The sequence below is a fragment of the Haliaeetus albicilla genome, chromosome 10, assembly GCF_947461875.1.
Source record: "Haliaeetus albicilla chromosome 10, bHalAlb1.1, whole genome shotgun sequence".
Lineage (NCBI taxonomy): Eukaryota > Metazoa > Chordata > Aves > Accipitriformes > Accipitridae > Haliaeetus > Haliaeetus albicilla.
Window position 1 is genome coordinate 9,178,349 of NC_091492.1, and position 24,405 is coordinate 9,202,753.

Genomic DNA, 24,405 nt, shown 5'->3' on the forward strand with positions numbered 1-24,405 from the left:
ATTGCTCTAGCACCAGGTATTTTTTGGATGTTACTTGTTTTCTTGTTTTATTACTTAATTCTTCTTTTTATCTCTTGTAAATCTCTGCTTCTTTTTACTGCTACTTCTTCTCTTGGCTTAAGATATCTAGTATATAGCCTTTTTTATCTTATTTTGAGTAGCTTTAGAACTCAACTTTTGGCAGGTAGTATTGCTGGTTTTCTACACTAGTGTAATTTTAGAGGTCAGGTAGCTTTGTTTCTTCTTCACACAATATTTGTGTTCACCTAGCTTTAAATTATTGGAGTCTTCATTTGCAAGAACTTTTTCCAGTTTTATTTAATCTGGTGCACAAGACATTCTTGTGACCACAGCCATTATTACAAAAATCAGTCCTCCCTATTAAATGTTCTGCCTTCCCTAATACCACATGAGAAGAAAGGAGACAGAAAAGAGCGTAATTCTATAGAGCTCAAAGGGAATGTAGCATGATCTGAATTAGCTGATCACTTCCAGTTTAGATAACGCAATCTACTTCCTGGAAGTCACAGCGTATTCAGTTTGCTTCCCCTTTATTACTAAATTGATGCACTGTATCTCAAAAACTGGCCAGTAATTCCTTGACACCATCGGCCTAAAGAATCTAGTTTGCTGTGAATTCTCCTTAGCTCTTTTGCTCTGCTCTCACTTGAGTTTCACCTCAATTACCAGCTGGTGTTTGAGCACTGTTGAGGTTGTCATCAGTTTGATCTTCTTTGAAGTATCCTAGATATGGACTGTGAACCATGCTGTGTTCCTTACCCTATAAATACAGTACAAGATAACAATTTGAGACCCGAAGAATGAAAGGAGGATTACACATTTTGTATGGTAGACAGCAAACTAAGTATAGCAGCAACCTTAGTGAGGACACTGCATTCATTAAGGCAGCAATTAAAAAATAAATTTTAAAAAGACATAAGCTTTTCACATTGATGTGAGCGAAGTTTTTTTTCAAAGAAAGAAAATCCCAGTGTGTTGAATTTCTCACTCATGCTGAGAGTGGGAGATCTGCACAAGGTAAGCAGCAGAAGAAAAAAAAATGTTTGAAAAATACATTGCAGTGTGGGTCCTAAAACTGGTTCATGCAACAGTATAGGATACTTCCAAATTTATTCAGGGTAAGATGCTACTACAGGATCTAATGGGTCATGTATGAAAGTGTTCCAGAGAGAGCAAGAACAGAATGTGTGGCATTGGTTTGTTTATCTGCACTGAAACTGGGCAACATCAAATACTTGTTAAAGCTTTATTTATTTAAGTGTTTCATCTTATGGATGCTATGTATATATAGCTTTAGTCTCTGCTTAACTAAAAAGGGAGGATAGCTTGCTTTGGCAGGACAGTATATGCACTATATTTTTCGTGCTTAAAAAGATGAAAAGAGACATGAGTGTGTCCTAGTAACTGATAGGCTAACTTGAAAACAAAATGAAAACCCGAATGAACTAAAAGAAAAAGTACAGATTTTATTTAGCTTCTACTTTTAATATTTCTTGATAGATGCTTAATGATATAGAAGAGAGTGAAAAGCCATTAAATTAATCAAGCAAATATGAATTAATCAGCAAATATAAATTTGCTAAATCAACTAATTATTCTAAAAAATATACATTATGCGGTAAAGGTTAAATGAAAAGATATTTCTGTTTTAATTGGACTGCAGTTATTTCAGCATCTAGCATACTTACTAATTTGGGGACATGAATAGCCTCAACATAACAAAATACATTGCAACATTCTTCAGCTGCTCCGGTTTCCATATAGTCTGCCTTTTATAGTCAAAGGAGTGACCTTGTTGCTACGGGAATTCATGGTACATGGAGAAAATGGTGAGAGCCATAGATGATTTACTCTGATTCTAAGCCTGCTCAAATCAAAAGAGGTTTTCCTCTTTACTTCAGTGAATTTAGGACCCACTAGGATTTTCTTAAAATCCTAGTGATACTTTTTCAGTACATGTGATGCTTTTCAGTCTTATTTTCTATGAGAATGCATTTCAGAACTTGAGCTAAATTCTACCCATAGCTGCATTTGCATGTTTCCTTTAGACTGATGAGTCATGAAGATCTAAGAGGCAATATGTTAATAAAAATAAGATGCTTTCTTTAACAGAATGCATATTGAAGCCTTAATATCTAAAGGTATACAAAGACAAAATGTGTTTCCAAAGAATGAAAAATAATATCCCTTAATGTTAAATTAGGATTATACATTTCATGAAATAGAAAAGGGAAAAAGCAGTAACAGGCAAGTGTTCTAAAATTACTTTGATTCTAGTTAAATATATATGATGTAGTTCTCTAGAGATGCCACTAAGCTGAGACAGATTCACATCTTTGACACTTGGGGAACAGAGATACAAAGCTGACTAACTGGGTCAGTGAATGCAGCTTATGGAAAGTGACTGCAACAGATGCTGTGTTTCCAAGGGTGGTTCGTAGATAGCTATGGTAGTTAATGACTTAATTCTTTCAATTTAAAGTGCAGGTCTCAAAAGTATTTTTAATCAGATGAACTTCATCTTAGTATTCTTAACAAAGAAGTGGAAAGGAGAGAGAAGTTGTGGGGGCTTGATTCAATTGACACACAGGTACAGGAGAAAGAAATTACTCTTCCTGGCAAAGCTTTGCACTGACTTTTATAATCCCTATTGCACATTCCTAAGACCTCTTCTAGATAGAAATCTTCAGTACAGCATATCTTGGCTTTCCAATACATGAACTGTGGTCTTTTCTCATCAATCATTACTTCAACTGTATTGGTTAAAAATTAAAAATATAATCTATGCAAGTACAGTTTACTTCAGTTAGAGTTATTTAAACCAGCAACTTCTAAGGGCTGGAATTATATTAAAGTTGCTGTTTATTTAGTATCCTGCTATACTGAGGAAATGGTATTACCTACAGTGTAAGTCATTGTGAGCAAAGTCAGAAAACAAGGCTTTAAGCTTGCAGTATATGTCAAAGTTATTCTAATTTACTACTAAAGAAACTCAGAGACAGTCTTTCCATGTAATAACACATACTTATTCTCCATGCTTACTGATCAGCTTTCTTTGTATAAGCCACTTGAACATTTTTTGGTGAATAAAAGATTTCTTAACATATAAAGGTTGAGAATTGTCTTCTAGATCTCAATGCTAACACTAGTGTTTCTGTCTGAAATACTGAATATTATCATTGCATTTGTTTAATTTCCAGAAATTGCATTTGGAAGTAGTGCAGTTAGGATGTTTTGGACCTCACCTACTGTTGGTTAATTATTGTCTAGATGACTGATTATTTTCCTAACACCTCAGGAGGATACAGCTTTTCAGTTCTGGCAGCAGCATTCTCAGAATGACATCACTGTAGTTCACTGTAATGGATTCTTAGACAACAAAACCTGCCCTACAGTCATGCAGCAATGGTTTGTTTATTGAGCAATAGTGTACATGTACCTAATTGAAGCGATTCTTGGATAGAAGCATAGTGGAAGTAGTATTTGGATCATGAGATCTAAATGTTAGATGTGCTGAAACTTGTCTTCAAAGAAGTAGATTCTGATAGCGCATAAGAGGAGAAGGAAAAAAAGTGGAGGTGTGAGAGTTCTTTTGCCCTCAAGGGCAGGTGTGTGTGTGTGTGTAGGGATACAGCATTTTTAGATAAGCTAATTATTTTCTTTTTCCTCTTTCTTTTTGCCTCAATTCTTATTTAAGTAGGAATTCTTCTTCTGTCCACATGGTGATAAATAGCAGGTTGTTCAACATGAATAGCAACTTTGCCTTGATGAAAACAAACATTAACAGAAATAGGGAAATCTCTGGACTGCAACAAATGTGCTCCTTCCTAATCAGTTTCCCTTGTCTATAAAATACACCCACACACAGGAAAAAGTTCATAAAGTGAGAGCTGGAAGGCATCAATAATAATGCATTTTAGCTGCAAAATTCACTGCAGAGTGAATGTCATACACAGCTTTAGTTGTTATCTGAAACCATTAAGCCTAGTCATAATCTGCGTGCTGATGCCAGAGCAATCAGACAACAGTATTTCACTAGGACCACTTATGAAATCCGTCATATTACTCAGCTGCTGTAAAGATGCCTCAGGTTTTCCTCCTGCAGAACAAACTCTTGATGTGTACAGCTTTTATTGGCAAGTAAGCTAATTTTTTTTTATCTCTTGATTCTCCAAAATGGTTCATTACACATAGTATTACTGAATGTAAGTAATGGTCAAAGTGTAAACAGATTGTTCTTAAGCAACAAACAAAATCGCTTGCAGGATGAAACTGAAGCACACTGGTTCTTAGGGATATTCTCTTTATAGTACATGGTTGGTGTTTTTGTTTGCAGTTCTTTAAAAGAGTACCAGAGATAAGTGACAATGAGCTACTCATAGATAAAAGAAGATAATAATAAAAGTTGAAATAAACTTTATGTAAGCCACAGATGGCACAATACTTTTGCTCTTGTACTTTGGTGTTGGAAGTTGACTTTTCCCACTCTAATATAGTAATGCACTTGGAATTGATATTAATACTGCTTCCGCAAACTGAGGGCAGAAATACACATTTGAATAAAAATATAAACTTTCCTTACACACATTTCAGTGATGACAAGTGGTTTTAAGATGGAAATTCATGTCAGATGCCCATGAAAGGGTTAAGAAACTCAGTCTTTCTGGATATTATGAAATTAAACCATCTGCTCTGCCTAGAAGCCCATGCAAGATCCTTTGCTATCTAAACCCAGCATCTGTTGAAAGCATGCTGTATGTATATAGTTAAATCCAGGGGTTAAGAGGAACAGTAGCTGCTCTTTCAGCCCATAGATAGATAGATAACAGTTGCTAAGATACCATATGGATTATGGAGTGTAGAAGTGTCTCTCCTACATACTTGCTTGGGCTTTGGTAAGTAAATTTCACTCATAGTGGAAGGATTGAATAAATCCTTCCTTGATGAATCCTTGCCTAAAATAGGGCCTAAGTCTGTTCACCCAAACCATTCTCCTGAAGTTCATTATTTCTTATCTTCCATGTTAGAATAGGTCTTTTGTCTCTTGCGGCACTCACTTTGCCTTTCTTTTCCCCACTGGCATTGAACCTTCTGTTTGTAAGCATGTTGTTTTTCCCTCCTGCTCTCAGCTTCAGCTCTCTTTTCACTTGTTGTACCCGGAAAGTGCGGATCTGTGGGAGATGCACCATCTGGAAGTGCCAGCGTGTTGTTTTTTTCTTTCAGTAGCATGTCTCGCTGCAGTTTCTGCCACTTGATGTTTCCAGATGACAAGTGCCTTCCAAATTAATCCCCTTCTGTTCCCAAGGCATAAGTAAAGAGGAACTCCTTCCCAAGTCCTACACATGCTCTAGCACTTCCTTCTGACAATCATTTTGGGAGGTATAATAGCTCCATACTCAGGAGCTCTGACTCCTACTTGAGTGGCTGATGAAAGGAGATCCCAATTATGTTTATCTGTTGGAGTGGATGAATATCCTACCATCCTTGTCTGGGGAAAGGGAAAAAAAAGAGGAAGCTGGATCTCTTTCTGATATCACAGTTTCTTGGATCACCATCATATGGTGGGGGAAAAAAACCCCCAATTTTTATTTCTGACAAAAAAATATCTCTAGTCCAGCGATAATCATTACTAATGAGTTTTGTATTCCTTTTGCATTTTTCTGACAAAAAAAGTCGGTTGAACTTACCACTAATATGGACTAATCAACTTGGGCTTATGTCTGCTTATGTTAAATGTAAATCTAGTTTGTCTTGCAGTGAACTGGCAGATGGAATTGACCTTGTATCTTGTTCTGTGCATTACTCAATGACCATTTAGTAATCAGTAATAAAAAAGGGGCAAATTATTCTCATTCCTGTCTATCTGAAGTTTGTCCAAATAAGAGAAGCTTTCTTGAGAAAGAACTGCATGATTGTGACCTATATTAAGTTATGAGAATATGGATGAGGGAGAGAATGGAAAAGACCTTAAAATTCTTCATCACAGTGGAATGTCAGTTGCTTGCATCAAAATAGCCTAATTGGCACACACATCTGAGTAAATAGTGACTATAACAAACTTTCTGTGAAGAGAGTGAGTCTTCATTGTGGTGTACTAATTGTCAAGCTTAGATTTAATGATTAATATTTTAATGTAAAATATAAATACCTATATTTCAAGCATGCTGATAAAGGAAAAGTAACAATGCAGTATGATAAAGCTGCATCAGCTTTTTAGTTCGGGTATTGGTGATTTTTCACTGTTGTGAATAATTAATTTTTTTTAAGATTCAAAAAATAGTGAGACGACCCTTGCCCTCATTTTCCACATGGCATATTAAAAAACTCTTTTGAGGACATTTGGTTGGTTAATGTGGCTTCGAGCTAAATGTTTGCACAATGCAAGGTCAGCAGTCAGTTGTAAATCATAAATCAGTAGTAACACTAGTCATGTAAGTTAAAAGGTTGTTATTTGACTTAATTTTAATGTTTTTTTTTAAATACAGAAAGATTGTCTCTTTCCTCTTTACTACTTTATTTGCTTTTAGTCCTCTAAAAAATTAGCTAATAAGCCTTTGTTTCCTTTTTTTCTGAACAAAAAGGAATTGAATAATTTTCACACAGCCAAAAAAAGGTTTCAAAGGAAATGACCACAATAACCTCAGAATGTAGGTTGATCTAGTATTTTAAATATAGCATTGTATAAGTTGATATTTTTAATAAATTGTGCTGTATTAATGTATTGAAGAAACAAATCATGATCATGAAAAGTGGTTAATTTGGGGTGAAATAGGATCTTGGCAAGAGGCTTGAATCAGTACAGGCAATCGATTCAGACGAATCAGTGTACTTTTAAATCCGAAACTAAAAATGGAATAAACAATAACTTCATTCTAATTAAGGTGGTTATTAATTTGTAGAACTGAACATTAGAAGTTCACTTCAAAAGATATTCTAACATGGTTAATTACAACTTTATTAAATTTTCTTAAAGTTCTAATTAACTTGAATTGAATGAAACTTGGATTTTTTAAAGAAATATAAAGCTTAAATCAATGCAAGCATATACTAAAACAGTTTAGAAATTTACATTTAAAAATTTGGGGGTGAAATGAATATATAATATAGCCAAGGTCAAACAATGAATATTTTCACTGTGTGATTGTGAAACTGCAGAGTTCTTGTAATATATTTCCAATATCATTTCCAAAGCTCACACCTAAAATCACAATTGAGATTATATGGTTGTTGATGACAGGTATGTCCTAGATAGTAATTATTTGACTAGAAAAGCCTCTGCAAACTTGAAGCTGTCTCATTAAAAAGTGGAGCTTGTCTGAATCATTTTCCTTATTCTCAGCCTGAGGAAAGCTGTCTACCATGCAAGAAAGGAAATTTTAAAGAAAGAATACTTTTTGCACCTAACCAAAAACTTTCAAGTGAAAATAATACTTGTAATTTAAGTGATATAAATTTTGAGATTATTTTTATCATTTGTTTGAAACATTTTTCAACAAAATTAGAACCCCAAGGCTCTTCTACAATAAAAATCAAAGTAAACATTCTTTGGTATTACAATCAGACATATTTAGAGACTGAGCAATTTTTTTTTTTTCCAATTATTAAAACATTTACTGTTTTGGTTGTAGCAGAGGTATTTGTGATTTTTTTGAAACAAATACATTAAGGGCTGAAAATATTTTTGAAAGAGATATTAAGGGGGTTTGTGGTTGTCTCACTCTTTACGTACTCCCTACCCCTAAATTGATGTATTTCCTTCCTGTTCTGTGCTGCAGAGGTGTCTGATGACCATTGTGCAAGGGGGCATGGAAGTCTCCTCTTTTTATAAGTACACTGAGATCCACTTCCTGTAAGAAACTTTACCCATAGACAAAAGCAGATGAAGCAAATACAAGAACTAAAGCTTCTGGCAATACTGCTGCGGTTTTTCAAATTGGGGGAAAATGGCAGTAAGGATAGGGATAGCTGGGCTCCCTTTCTGTAAGTTTTGTCATAAGCAGAAGTATTTTCTTATGTGGATTAAGCTTACAATTTCAGTTGTGTGGCTCTGCCTCACAGCAGTTTATTAATAGATGTTATGTACATGCAGGTTCTTGCACATGTATGATAAGTGATAAAACTTGCTAGAGTCAATACTGTCAGTCAAAGTCCATACATAAATATTAAGATTTGAGGATGGACTACTAAATTGGGTACTAAAGCTATTAGGAAAAGAATTTAGAGGGGAAAAAAAGGCTACCCTAACTATTGGAATGGATCTCAGGAGAGTGTAGCTGCTTGTGTGATTTTGGCCCAAATTTCTCATTTTCTGTGCTCTGGTTTCTCCTCCTGCAGAATTAGAACAGATTGTTTTGCTGCTTCACGCTTGTAAAGATTAGTGCATGTTAATCCTTACATTTTTGGGTACCTTCCATGTCTAATATGCTTATAATCCTTCTCTTCTCTTGAAGTATTAGAGGTGGCTATTTCAGCTGGACAGTAGAGAGGTGCATTAGATTTGTGATAATTTCTAAATTGCTCATTGTTGGAATAGATGCTGACTATTAATTTTTGTGTTTAATGTAGAATGACAGTCTTAATAGTTTGGCCAGCCACCAAGACAGATGATGATATTTCTAAGACTTCCATAGCACCTAAATATCCTTCAAGATAGATTATTTAATTCTTCTGATACATCCACTAGTAATATCAACAAAAATGGCAGAAATTAATTAGGTGGTGCTGTTACTTAAAATCTGTGCTTCCATTCAATACTATTATTACAGAGCTATGTCAATTAATCTTTCTCTTGAAAAATATCTCCTTTGCAGATGTTTGTCACCTTTTCATGAATACATTTATAGCATTATTTCTCCTTGCAGATCAGGGTTAGTACTATTGATGTTTCCACAATGCAATTTCTTAATACTTTTTTTTGAATTGAAACCCTCCAGTATATTAATTTGGAGTCAAAACATCCCTCAGAAATATCAACTATATATTGGCAATTTCTATTGATAAATAAGTTTCAGGAATGCAATTGATCCTACAACTCCCTAGTGGCTGTGATATGAACACAGCAAGGGAGGACTAAGACATAATAAGAATTAGCCCTGCAGCAGGAAACAACAACATCCTGTGATGTTGATATCCACAACACAGTGTAATCGATGAATACATACCAAAATAGCATATGCTTTTATACTTTAGCATAGTTTGGGAATGCATGATTCCATGTAATCAAAACACTGACTACACTTGGCAGTGGCTGACATGGCTAGTTGTGCCTATCTTTTGCATTTTGGTGTAGCTCTATTCTTTTTTTTTTTTCCTTCTGACAAAACCATAAGTCACTTTAGTCAGTGCCTCAGGCCCTCCATTGATTGTGTACCCAAGGAAAACAGTCTTGTTCATCTAGAGTTGGTTCTTACTCAAATCATGAGCACTCAGTGGATTGCTTCACCTTTTGTGCTCCCTGCAGAAGGGGAATTAGCCAGGGAGTCATGGTGAGGAATAGACAGCAGGCCCATCAACTATGGGAAGGTCCATGATCTCTACAGTTAGGTTGCTGGAAGTTTCTAGTAACCTCTTTCACAGTAATATTCACAAAACTGTAACAGGATCAGAATGTCACCAGGAGTTACAGTTTAAGGAAGAATCACTGTATTTGTCTAACTTCATCTAACATTTTCCCTGTCTTCAGGCTTTTTCTGCCCCCTTTAATGGTTTGCTGCACTCTGGTAAAGCCTCAGTGGAGAAATTCCTATGCATAATTGATGGAACACCAGAGATTGTGGGTTTGTATCAATGACAGTACAGAATACAAACCTCAGTAACAAGGAGATAGCATGTGGATAGCAGATGAAGCTCTGATTTTCACTATTTTGTTTACCTGTGTATTTTTAAAACTTTAAGGACAAAAAGAGCTCCAAATGGGAACCTGGAGGTAAAAAAACCAAACAAACCAAAAAACCCCCAGTTTTTTCTGCTCACTTACAGCTCCTGTGCTCTGGCATGTTGTTTCACCTTTGTTCTTCAGTCATCTGAGATAGCCACTTAACTAGTAATTGCTGTTGAAATCTGTTAAGGCGTGTCTCATAAAAAAAGGTACTGGACATCATTCCAAATGAAATGGATCTACTGTGGATCTAACTAGCAGGACATGAAGAGCTAGCCATTAAGATTTTGACAGTACTGCTCTACCATATATGCCTTTTATGGAGGACAATTCATTACTGCAGACTTATAGTGTACTGCGTGGAAGACATTGACATAGAAAAGACTGACATCTTGTAGCATATTCTGTGCTGCTGTTTTGGATAAGACAGGTTACTGCCATATGATGCTGACTGTAGATTTAAATGGTGCAGGAACTAAAATTTGTCTAGCAGGGAGGTGAAGAACATCAACTGTATAAGCAAGTTGTCATCCTTGGGCATCTTTCTCCTAAAAGTAAAGAGGGGAAGAAAAAAAAAAAAAGATTTTTCTAATGGCATGAACTGACTTGTGGAAAGCAGTTGACAACATGAAGTTGGCAACTGTTGGTTAACAAACTGACAATGTAACTGAAAATACATTCAGGAGCCTTAGGTGCCAAAGGGAACAGACATGGAGAAAGATGTAATGAAATGTAAGTCTCCACGAACTCCAGTTATCAGGGCTACTATGTCATCATCCTCAAGAAAAGTGCAATACTGATACTTTCAATATTTTAGAGAAAATTCAGTTTTCTTAGGAATTAGTCCAGATAACTGGGGGGGGAAGGGGGGGAGGAGGAGGGGTGTCGTTGATTTACTCTAGCTCAGGCACAGAAACTGGAAACTTAGCGATGGAAAAGACACCTTAAGTTACCTTGTCATTCTCCTTGACAGGGCAGTATGATTATTTACGATGTAGCTAAGCATTTGCCTAGGTTCTTTTAAATCTCCTGTAACACTACATTGCTCCAAGAATAGTGTAATTTGTAAGACTTTTTCTGTCTCTCCCTTCTCCACTTCTGTATGTTAGATTTTATATGAAGGCTAATAACCCCAAACATGTCCCGGAGTTCTGAATTCCTACCTCAAATATATTTAATACAGATGTTTCCTGCATTTCTTCAAGTTTTCACACCTGTGCTAAACAAAGTAGCACTTAACATGTATAAAAACAAGAGGCAAAGAAAAGTTATTAAATTGAGTTGATGTTATTTCAACATTGTTTAGTTCATATTCTGTTCAGAGTCTAATTCCATCAGAGATTCAACCCAGCGGTTATCAAATACAATACCTGTCACAAGACTAATTGTTCATTCACTTAAGATTGGAACTGTTCTGTTTGTTCTTACTGAGCACATTTGAAATTTTAATAACTTATGCAAAATACTGTAGTCTTAAAACTCTGTTTGGATTATTGAACATGATTTGAACAAATAGCTAAAGTTGTTTATTTGTGAGATTTTTACGTTTCACCTGTAATGCTTGTCAAATTCACAATCCGGACATCTTTTCCCCAGATCATCTATTTTTTTAATTACATATTTTCAACCACGTGAAAAGTTTCTTTTGATTTAGAAGAGGAATTTGATGAATTTATAAGAAATGCATAAATAGAGACACCAGATCAACTACCTGTGGAACTAAAATTTGTTCCCTTTTGTGCATGCAGATTAAAATGCTACGTTTAGACAGCTGTGCCCTTGGTGATCTATCCAGAGTAGTTTAAGAAATTAAATTGCAACAACTCTTTGTCTCTATCTTCACATCATTTACATGTTCCCTTTTCTTGTCAGATCAAAGTGAAATAGATTAGTGTAAACCCACCCCCAAATAACTGTATTGGAGTGGAAATGTTCGGATGCTTAAAAATGTCGTTATTTTTTTACCTCTTTTATTATGTAAAAGGAAGAGAAATTAGCTTACAACTAATAAAGTTTCCAACAGGTGTATGTGTAAAAGGATTAGAATATTCTGTTTCCATTGCAGCACTGTTATAAAGGAATAATTTTGCAGGTAAAATTTTTGAGCTTATGCTAAAATAATGTAATAGAAAGAGTAAAAAGAAAAAACAGTATGGCAAGATGGACTATTTATGCTGTCACCCCAACAAGAATCTGCAGTTCAAATCTCATTTACAGTGAAATGTAAGGAGTTTAAAAATCTGTATTTAATCTTGAATTTGACTTGCTACAGAGAGGGGGAAATCTATAAAGCACAGAGAGGATGAGTGTATTTGTTGACTTGATTTATATACTGTTTCACTTTCAAGTCTGTAAGTTCAACAGAGATAAACAATCAGATTTATTAACTATTAAAACATTAAGCTTTTTAATGGTGTTCAGCAGCCTCACAGGGTATAAAATGGCTTAGCTCTCCAAACAGCTTTTGCTGCAAAGCTCCAACAGACTTCTGAAGGTTAATATCTTTGGTCACCTTACAAGTGAGAAAGCACAGAAACCAGATGACTTGTGCAAGATCACCTGCTTCTATCTGGCTTCAGGGACATTGACATTGGCTAGCCTATTTTTACTTTGTATTTTAATCTCTGTCTGTGATTATCAAGGGGAAAAGGCTGAGTGTACCAACTTGAGATGACAGCTAAAACCAGTCAAATTCAGCTACTGCCTTTTTGTGTCCTTAAGCTTTGTTTTGAATTAGGCAGTACATGCACTATGTCAGAGATTAGAAATCAGACAGCAGTGAAACAGTACATTCTGGGACAGCACTAGTGGCACAGATATCCCTTTTTTCATTCTCTGGCAAACATCCAGTTATTCTTTATAGCCCTAAAAGCCAGATTTCTGAGCCAGAAAGGAGGACTTAAAGACGTTAAGTGAAATGCATCCCAAGCTTATGATTTCACATCTTGAGACAATGTGTGCTGAACCTGAATAAAATCAGAGTGGAATAAAATAGCAAATTTTGCAACTGTCATCTCATTCAGGTAGAAGAAAAGTGCTGAAATGATTTTGAAAAAAACCTTCACATTGCTGAAGAAAGCATACTTGACTTTAGATGCAAACAAGTTACCGTGCAAGTTACCTGTATCTTACAGCTCACAGTTTTGGTTTGCAAAGAAAAAGATTTGTTTGGTTTGCCTTGCTTAGAAGAGGACACTACAAACAGCACGACAAAGCAGTACAATTCTAGGTAGTATTTATTTGTCTAATTTGAGTTCACAACACTGCTGCTTATTTGGGCATGCATGCCTAGATGTATTAGTTATTTGTAAATTGCCACAATTTGTCTGGAACATGTAGTTACTTTAGGATTTACAAGCAGAAAGCAAGTATGCTGCATATTTTCTAAATGGAGTACATAGCATCATAAAGAATGCAATTTCCAAATTTGAATCTGAAAAAATTGTTTGCAGTTTCCTGAACTGAAAGATATTAAATAGGACGTATCTTTATCAGACTCTACTGACATCAGCCAACATTAAATTACATGTTTTAAATTTTACTTAAGTCTTTCTTGAGGTGAAATTAGGGCCAAAAGAATAATAAACCTTCTTTTTAGTTCTGAAAACATTATATCGGGAGGCACATTTAGAAAATGAACAGCATTTTGTGTGAAGGGCTTAAGACAGTATGACCTGCACATGTGTTAGAGACATAAAGAATGTAATTTTTTTTCTTTTTATTCTATATACAATTACCAAGGAAGCATTTACTGTTTTGTTGTTTTGGTTTTTTTTTTTAAAAAACAGGTATTTAAGCTGTTACCGTTGAGTTACTATTGCATCTTTGTGTGTTACAAAGTACCCAGATGATACTGATATTTTTCATGTCAATCTCTGCACTGCTAATCCCTCTTCTTTTTTTCTGTGATCTAGGATTTCAGCCAATTTTTAAGATTTTGAAATAAAAATCCTCCACTGTACCATATTTGGATGTCATGATCATAAATCATAAAATGCCCATGTAATCCCCCTGTGTCAGTGTTACAGAAGTGGTTGTATGTTAGCTTTATTACATAATCAAACTTTTACGGGGCATAACCTTAAAAAGCTTCCTCATAAACATGAGGAAGATAAGTCCGATTTTTGCCTCATTTGGAAAGGTAGTACACCAGTTAAATTAGTTTAAATGCAGTAAACAAAGTAGAATTATCTTAAAACTTCTTATGCTTCACCTTCTCTGTCATCCTCCTAAGTTTGGGTTTTTTCTGAGTACACCAGGACGTCTCTATTGGTAACTTCACCATCATCCAAACAATTGTAGATCATAACTGTTTAGGGTTTTTTTCCTCTTAAAACCACAGAATAGTTAAAAAAAAATATTGGCAATACATGGAAAGGTGATTAGGTCTATTACTTTGCTCAAGACTAATATTTATTTATAACTCTGGCAGATGTTTGTTTCACAAAATTCCATATTTTTTTTAGCAACTTCTGTGTTTTTTTTTAAAAAAAACACCAGTGGAGAGGATTCCACACCTTCACATATAAACAACATTGCCAATATTCAGCTGTCCTGATTCTTATGATATTTTTTGCCCTAATGTACACTTTTATTCTTTCTTATTGTAATTTCTGAACATTGCTACTTCTCTGAAACCTGTGTGGATTAAAAAAATCAGGTTTTTATCTTTTTTTTTTTTGCAGTGCCTTCTACATATCTAAAGATTTTCTTAATGTCTGATTTTCAGTATTTGCTTCTTTGCATTAACAGAGCTACTATTTCAGTACTTCCCTAAGATTAACAAGTTATTATTTTCTAGATCTCCAATCATTCTTATTGTCTCTTCTAGATTTTTTCCAGTTGATTAACTTGTCTTTTCACAGGACATTAACAGTGCTGAATAAAGTAAAAGGATTGCTTCAAGTGACTTGCATAAAATCTTACTGATCTAGGAAGATAATACCATATTTTTTTTTTTTTTTAAAGGGATAATGCTGATTTTTATTTAGTTTATGGATTGCAGTAACCCCAGATTTTATTCACTGCTGCTTAACCAGTTGTTCCTGGTGCTCTATATAGCAGATTAGTTCTACTTAAATTTAATACTTTGTACTTTTCCATATAATATTGTACCTTATTGATTTATGTCTGTTTCTTCAATTTATCACAATCAGCTTGCCCTGTGAAATGTTTGCGATCCTATATCATCTTATCATGTTTTAGGATTAAGCAGTGTATTAATTTTTTTATGCTTGTTTCCAACACTCTACATATCCTTCATTCCAGTGTTTATAGGTGCTCTTGAAAATGTGTCCCCTATGTGAAGTTGCTCACTGGGGAAGTATTTCATATTTGACAAATGCTCCTGCAATTTTGCAATCCTCTCTTGATGTGTAGGTGGTGTTTTGCACAGTGGATTCCACAATGTAGCTTCCAATGATTTGTAGTCCGTTTCTTTACTAACCAATTTTGGCTTTTCTGTATTCATGAAAGTACCCCGAAGTTTTCAGCATTTCTTTTTTCAGCCTGAATACAGTTTCTTGGGCTTCAGTCAGCCCTTAAATATACCACTGGCTTATCATCTTGCAGAAACATAATTCCCAAAATATTTTATGATTAATCAACAAAGTCTTTAGATTCTTTTTTTAATGTTTCTAGTGTCAGGTCCTAAAAACTTTCTGGGAAATGTTCCAGTGCTATTATATATTCTCCATAAAACCCCCCCAAAACCTAAGCTGATGGTTTAGTTATGACAAACTAGAATATGTTCCTGCACGTGTAAATACAGCTATGAATTTTTGTAAGAATCCTCCTAACAATTCTTCTTTACTCACTACTTCAAACTTTTTAAACTTTTGCTAGTTTTTCCTATTAAATATACATTCTACAAGACTATCATATTCAGCAGTTGTGTCAACACTGGAATTAGACAACCTCTAATTAGAAAGCTGAACATTTTCATATCATGTCATCAAATCATTAAAAAATACTGCTTTTACAGCTATGTTTCCAAAGATCTAGGATACAGTATTAAGACAATCCTAAACAGTATTTCACCAAAAAGGGAGATGGATGTGTATAACTTCCTTTTTTACTATAAAAAAGTGATACTTAAAAAGCAGCCAAGCGTCATAGCCATCAACAGTAATACTTGATTTGCAATGAAAATGAGGACACTTCTTTGTTTTAAAATCTATCCATCTCTTCTAAAATGCACATAAATACATTTTAAGAATAGAAGTAATGCGTATGGAGCAGATTACAGTATCTTTAATTGTGAATTTCAGTATTTTTATGCATTAACTTTGTTGCAAATTTTATCTTTAGTTCTACAGGGTAATATAGCCAACTGGCCAATGGATATTTACTGATGAATGGATTGATAGACTGATTTTTATTTGTGTGTGTGTGTGTTTCTTAATTCTTAGTCATTCTCTGATGTTACATTCTCAATGGTTTCTTTTTAGAGCAATTAAGGATTCGCCAACATGACCATTGATTTGAGAGGCATGGACATAATTGTGCTAGGGAAAGCTGGAGATTTACTTCCTCAGTTCAATGATATATGCAGGTCATGCCATTTTAATGCAGAATGCAGGATGAACAAGGATACCAGTTTTGCAGATGATTAGCTGTTTGTATGTATAGGAAAGATTCATAGTTGGGAGATACACAGGGGAATAGCTGACAGCTTAGTAGAAATGAGTACTGTGTAGAAAATAACTTACATTGGCAGTACTTTACTTTCAGGAATCTACATGGAAATATATTTCCCATCTTTTAGCTACTTGAGGTGTGTTTGTATAATAATGCATTATGTAAGCATAGTCTGTGGATCTAAAAACAATGGTTAGACAGGAATAAAGAAACAGAATGTATCTTTTCCTCATATGAAAGGGCATAAGAAGGAAATCACTTGTTTCCAGGCTTTCATTATTTTCTTTAAAAATGTTTGATAATAATCTCTTGCTGTTTAAAGTTCCCTGAGGCCTTGTTTCAATTATTTTTTCTGTATTCCCATAATCTTTATTGAGGCTTCATTTACTTGAAGAGACAAATGCGACCATCATTGCAAATACAAATCCCATTATGTCAGCTCAGTGGTGTTCAGTCCAAAACTACTTAGCACTGGAGGATGCAGACAACTGATAATCATCTTGCATTCCTATTGATTCATAATGAGTTAAAACTCCGTAAGTCAATGATAATAATCAGAAGACTTCTAATACGCAATTTTTTTATGTTGAATGACAGACAGCTTAGGCAGTTGAGAAGAGGTGTCACTGTTATTCAATAAGTTTGAAAGGTTGTCTCAGAGTGGCAGAAATCCCACTCATATACCAAACATTTCTGAAATGCCCCACTCAGGCTTACTAGTGATCTTCTACAGTGCCATGATTACCTAGGTAGTAATTCCTAGGGAAGTTTTATGTCGTGGTAGCTTTGTTGTGGTGTCTGTGCAGTGATTGCTGGTGGTAGTTATTGTATTCAAAGGCAGAGTCTCTTGAAAAAAATCTTTCCAAAAGAAACCAGATCTGGAAATGGACAGATACTTTAAATCACTCACTGGAGGAGGAATACCATCCTACCTCTTGTGCTTTTCCACTTCCAGCTGTAATTCTTCACTCTTTCTGCAGCTGAAAGCCCACTTGACATCTGTGACTGAGTCAGTTCCGTGTATGCAGCAGGTGTCCCAGCTGCAGGGAACAGACCTCAGCCTCACCCAGTAATGACAATATGGCTTAGGGCTGCCAGCTGCCCTAGGGCCCACTCCACATGGGCAAAATTGGTCAGTCCTCAGGTTTTTCAAAAGAAGGCAATACTTATTCTTGGGGGTGGGGGAATTGGGGTTTATGGAGAGGGAAGAGGATGGGAAGAAGGAAACCATGATGTGGTGAGCAGTTTAACATACAATGAGAGAAATAATGGCCACTGGAGCCGACTCCTGATTCCAAGCTGAGTTCAGAATCTGCTCAGTCCTGATTACAATTTGCCTTTTTAAAACCTTAAATCCTTTCAAATTAGGCAATTAAACCCAAGGTGCTATAGAGCTCTGGGAGCTCAAACAGGATTGCAAATAAATATTTATAATTTTTTAAGAATCAAGTAAAAAAATCATTTGTCAGGGCCACCAGTCTCCCAAATACTTGCTCATGTTCCAGAATTTTGGAATATGTTTTTGAAAATTGAGTTTGTGCCAGGACAGAAGAAAGCTGCAAAGAAGGAATGGTTTATAAACTCTCATGTTGTATTCTGATTTATTATAATGATAGTTTTCAGTTCTACATTTTCACATATTGCTGTGTTAAGCATAATACTACATCCAATTTATGAAAATCAAAACAGTTCTGCAGTTAAAACAGCCAAAGAGGAACATGCAATTTTGGTAATAAAGCTGCATAGCGTAGAAGACATAATCTCTTGATTGTATAGAAAATTGATTGAAATATGCTTTGCAAGTATGTATATGAGATCTCAGGAAGGTTGACATAAATATATGAGTTTATTCTTTTGACTAGAAGAGGCCTCACAAAAAACCCCAAAGAATGTAGTTTTAAGTTGAACTGTTCTGCCTATAATACTCTGCCTTCCTTTAACAAAGTATTTGTTTTCCTGTCCACCCAGCTGTTATTTTACAATTTGTTTTGTGTTCTGTCAAAAATAAAAAATATAATACATTTAATAAAGCAAAACAACCTTAAATTCGGCAAGCAAATGTGGCTTGCAGCAAATCATTTAATCCTGTTTTGTTCAACATAAAATCAATTGGTTATGTGTTTTCCTGTGTCCATTTAAAAGCTACCACACCTCCTGAGAAATGGAGTAAGAGGAGGAAGAAGGTAGTGCTGGAGAATTTTAAGAATTCTATTTGTATTCATCTTAGTGTGCATGTTACTTGTGGTGAATAGACCATATCATGTAACAGCAGATAATTATAAAGAGCCCAGCTCACTGCAAGCATTGCAAACAAGAATTATAGTTAACTTTCATCTAGAGGAGAAAAGGGGAAACAATAGAACACAAAGCAAATGTTTTCAGAAGAACCAGCATCTACATAAGGAGAATCCACAGCTGGAGTTTTCTTTGCTTCACTGTGGCGTTATCCCATTATGCATGGTACCTTCTGTAGTTTCCCATTACTTTTATCCTCTGCTGCTGTAAGAACGCATCCAAAGGAGGAAATGGTTGCCATGCCAAATGGGATCCATACCCTTGGGTGGCAGTGGTTGCAGCACACTGAAATAAAGGAGCAACACATTGAAAGCTATGTATTACCACAGGCTCTCCATCTGAGGTTACAAATGAAGCCAAGCTGGGTGAGAGAGACTGCTTTATCTCAGCGGTGCCCTGAGAACTTAATGAATCATTGCTGGCCCAACTGCTCAGTCAAAGAGACTGAGTATCCACAGATGTCATTAGGAGTTTTCCAGATCAGTCAAGAAATTGTATGCTCTGCTGGCTCCCTTATAAAATGGTTAGGGCATAGTCTTTTAAAATGGAATTTTAATATTGACTGCTTGTTTTCTTGCAAATGGTTACACATCACCATAAGGTTCATCAAGTTGTCGGATTTTTAGAGTCTGTCCAGACCACAGGGCAAATATTGATCAGGAGAATTGTAGGTATATTGCCACCAAGACAGTTTTATAGTCATCTGCTTATCTTCTGGTGACTGGAGTAAATTGTAGAGGGCAGTCAGGGACCTATAGATGTCCATGCAGAGTTATTTCCTTACTTTTTGTTAAAATAAGAGGTTTTTAAAGGACAGTTTGCATAGTCATGCCTGAGAATATTTAATGCTATTCTTAGTAACCTGAGGATAAACCATAGGTGGATTATATGTGTTCTCTTGACACAATAATAAATTTTCAGTTCTACTGAAATTCACAGTACTGAGATGTATTGTACTGCAGATATTTGGGTAGTGTGATAATTGGTTTTGGATTAAAACATGTAACATTACAGGTTTTTAGAAAGAGTTGTAACTTGGAAAACAGTGCAAAGGGAGTTGCTGTTGAGGTACAGGAAAGGTGAATATCTGTGCTGACAGGGAAGAAATACGAATAGAGAGAGAAAGTGAAGGAGTTTCTTGCTAGACAGCAGGGCATGAAACAGTTCAACATCCATGCAGCCAACTCACCGCCATGGGCTGCTGCAGACCAGCGGTGTGGGGCACTGTGTAATCTGAGCGAAACTGCTGTGTGGGAATGCTGCTGTAGCAAGGGGTGGCAAAAAGATGACTGTGGGATTTGAGCTTTCTTTAACCTCTTCTTAATTCTGGTAACTCAATGACACTTAAACATTTCATTTCCTGAGGCAAGGAGTACAAATGCCACCTGATGGGAACCAGCTAAACCCCTCCTGCAGTAGGTGTTCCTCCCAGAGTTACACACTGAATTTTACCCTCTTCAAAATCCACAAGATCGCTCAATACCTAAAATCATGTGTATACATAATGACTGGCAGAAGTTTGCTGCTCTGCTGTTTGTTTGGAAATGAATGAGCCCCGTAACAGACTGCCACCTGGCCCTGAAACCTGCGTGGCCTGTTGCACTCCGGCGCCTCGCCTTTCCGCAGGTCCCTTTTCCCAGGTTCACAATCTGGAGGTAGGTCAGGCAGCTACACAAGGCATGGCCCCTGACTAAAGGGCCACGTAAACCAGGCAGGCAAGTGGAAAGGAGGCGAAGGTGATGACTGTTGTATTTGTGTGGCCCTGCGTTAGGCTCCCTTAGTCAGCGGCTGAGGAGGAGGAAGGTGCCTCTTTCCTGAGGGAACTACTGAGCACCCATGAGGGGCAGAGCAGGCCGGGGCCTGCACGCAGCCAGGCGAGGGGCAGGCGCAAAGTGTGTGTGCGTCTAAGTAAGTGTGTGCATGTGCAAGTGTGTAAAAAGAGCTCCCCGGCACCTGAAAATATTTTCTGCTAATTGGGGAAATAACTGAGTTGCCAGTGAGGAGCCCCAGACTTGCAGATCAAGCTGCAGGGGCATGGTGAGTGGAGTTGTGTATAAACCCCCTTCTAGCTGGGCTTCCCTGGTTGCCCTCAGTTTCTTTTTTAAATATTCTAGTTCATGCTGTTGTGCAGGCAGGCTTTCCAGAGTTGGAAGGCATCTTTTTTGTGGGGGTTCACGGTGGGAGGAGGTGTGGATGGCCTCCCCTCAGGGCGGTGAGGCAGCCATGACCTGCCTCAGGCCCCAGCACTCAGGCGCTCAGGCATAGGCCTCCAGCTTTTCAAGCTTCTGCCCCATGTCCTGAGTTTGTGTTTAAATCAGTGCTGTGTTTTCACCCGTATTTTCAGAGTTGTTGGAAGTGCTGGGTATTTTTCTAAGTCTTCTTGAAAGGTCCCCCTTTATAGGAAAACTAGCATTTATGTAGTACAGTAAAATCTTAAAGGGCTCTTCACTGAAATGTGCTAGTGTGATGAACAACTTACAGGAGGAATATAGGAAACCGCAGATGTTGTCTTGTTAAAAATTATTCCGATAAAAGCACCAAATAAGATCTGGTTATGATAAAATTTGATTTGGTAACTGTAGTTTCACACTGATAAACAATAAGAAATAAATTCCTTTCAAGACTGTTTCTCTGTCTCAAAATGGACAAGAACATGCTTTTTGTAGTATAAAAAGTACTGCAGGGTTATTTTTGGTTTTGAAAATCTATTAGCAATCTAATGTAAATGCTCAGAACTTAAACTCTTCATGTTTTTCTAAATTATTACTACTTCTGATAAAAAGTAGTAATATGCTGTTTAATGTTGAGCTTCAAAAATTAGGAAAACTTAGAGCAGTAATTGTTTTAAATCCAATTATGGTATCTGCTTAAAATGAAACTCTTAGCCTATCCCACCTATTACTTGCCAAAAGGTAAGGATCAGACAATTCAATAGTAGAATAAATTGCTTGATAGTGCCTGGATGGCTTGGAAGAAGATGACATACAAAATAATAAGACGGTTTTCTTTTCCTCTCTTTGACATCCAGAGATAACAGGCATTTGCACTAATGTTCACAGGACTCTGATTCCACGTAACCAAAAAAGTTGAATTTGCACTTGTTTCAGTGTATCTAGCTATAGAGCATGTTGCATATTGAAAGCTAACAGTTGGGCATTTGGCAGCTACCAGACTTAATCGTATGAATAATGTGGGACTGATTATATCATGTATTCAGTTATATATCACAGTTATATGATTAAATTTCACAAAGAGATAATGTTTATGTCAGAGCACTCTGATGTGACAGGAATGTTTGGTGAGCCACAGATACTTATACCTTACTATCATCATCCACTATGGTTAAGTAACTCTACGTAAATAAAAATAAATAAATATTCCCTGTGCCTCATGCTGTGGGACTTCAATTTTATTTTCTTCTAAATGACCATCAAGCAGCATTGACTGAAATTGTATAAAAGACCTGAGAGAAGTACTTCTCACAGCAGCTTTGGAAGGCCCACTGTTTGTATTAGAACGCAAATCTGTAGATATCTCCAGTCTTGCTCTGCTGTGCATGGCCATGACTTCGGAAGTCTCCCAAATGTGCTGATTAATACTGCAACTGACTCTCCATGTAATTAAACTTTGTCAAATTGTTTTCTGTGGTGCTACTTCTCTTTCCCTTATAGTACCTATAGCAAAGAAAGTAACATCTTTGAGAGGGTTTTGTTTTTTTTTTAAACAAGATGATGACTAAAACCTATCTGCACTTAAAGCTATTTGTTTGGATTCCATTCTGCAGCCTTTACTCAAGCAAAAAACCTCTGACTGGGATTGTTAAGTGGGAACTTTGCCTGGATGGGGAATGTTGGACATTGGCCCTTTATGAGCCCTAGAGTTTTGTACACATTTGCACAATATGAGTAGGAACAAGTATATTGGGAAATACCCAGGTGCCCATTTATGTATTCTGAATCTTCCAGTGTTCCTAATTTGTATGGCTTTATAAAAACAGGCAGGGGAGAAACCAAATCAATCAACAGTGGTTACACATTAAGGCTTGCTCAATTTTGCTGCTCGGATTCCTCAGCATCTTTGAAATGGATTTAACATATACAAAATACCAACCCCTGTGAGGTGGGGCAGACAATTTTTTTAAAAATCATGCCATGTGGGAATTCAGAATATCTGGAACTTCCAAGGATTTTTTTTCAGGGCAATCTAACTGTAGTGCACAGCTTTTCTTTCAAAATGGAAATCAAAGAAATATGAGTTTTTAGTTTCTAGCTTCGTATCATTAGCTGTGTTATTACACCAGAGTTCTTACCAATACCAAGCAAGCTGGATGCTTGCTGTCTTAGTGTAGTTTAACACCAACCTACCAGGCCCATCTGCTCCCTAGAATGCTTGATCTGGAGTGTTCAGCCTGATTATCTTCATCATGAATCTCTGGAGCTATCTTGGGTTCTGGCTTTCTGGGCTATCACTTCATGGAAACGCAGCTGCATGGCCTCTGACATTCATTGACAATTGTGATATGTATCTATCTCAGGAGTGGCATAATTTAGTCTAAAACCAAGCTACTGCTAAAGGGAATTGTTCTACTCCCTCTTGCTCATGAAAATGTGGAGCAGGTGCTGGTGTTTGTGTGATTGGTGAGCGCATCTGGAAGATTTGGTTTCACATTATACTTGATTCAGTGTAACTGTGGGTTGCAGCTCTCTCCACCTCGCTTATTTCCACCATTACTTCACATTGGGTTAAATGATTGTGCAGCAAAAGGTTAAGTTGGATCAATTCGCTGGTACAACTGAAAACTAACCTACCAAAAAAATGGGAAGGGATTGTTGTCATGTCAGCAAATCTGATTGTGACTTTGAAACCTAAATGAAATTGAAGGGGAGAAGCAGAATAAAGGAGAGATGGAGAATAAAAAGGACAAGCAGGATTTTCCTTCTCAGCAGCAGCCTATCCTTGCACCTAAGTAGATACAGACTGCCTAGAATTTCAGATATGTTCATTGCTGTAGAACGTCACTTTTGGTTAAACAGTCCACATCTCCTAGGGCTTACATCCCCATATCCTGGCCTACTCTGTTTTTCTGAACCTTGTATGGAAGGGCCAGGAGCTGAACAACAGCTCTGTGCTCTTCACGCAAATGGTGCCAGCAAGGAAACAGAGTAGAAGTAGGAAATGACAGGAAGGGATGTGGTAAATCTGTGCTGCAGATGACTCATAGAATACACTTAAGGATAGTCAGTGTGCTGCACCAGGTGGTGTGTAGCTTTGTAAATTCATTTCTGAGACTTCAGAGCTGGGGAGAGAAAAAGGGTTTCCCTGTAATAACTGTCTTTGAGAAACCTACTGCATGAGTAGAGGGTTGCAGAAGTTTATCATCACAATTTCTGTCCCTCTTTTGGAATTCATCTGAGACCATGGTTAAAAAAAGTCAACAGAAACAAATAGAGAAGAAATTTTGCTGTCTGACTTAAATAAATGAGGTTCCTAATATCAGCGAGAAGTCATTAGCTGTGTAGATCACAGAAATCACTACAGATCCATTATTACAGTTTCAGCATGACAGAACATAA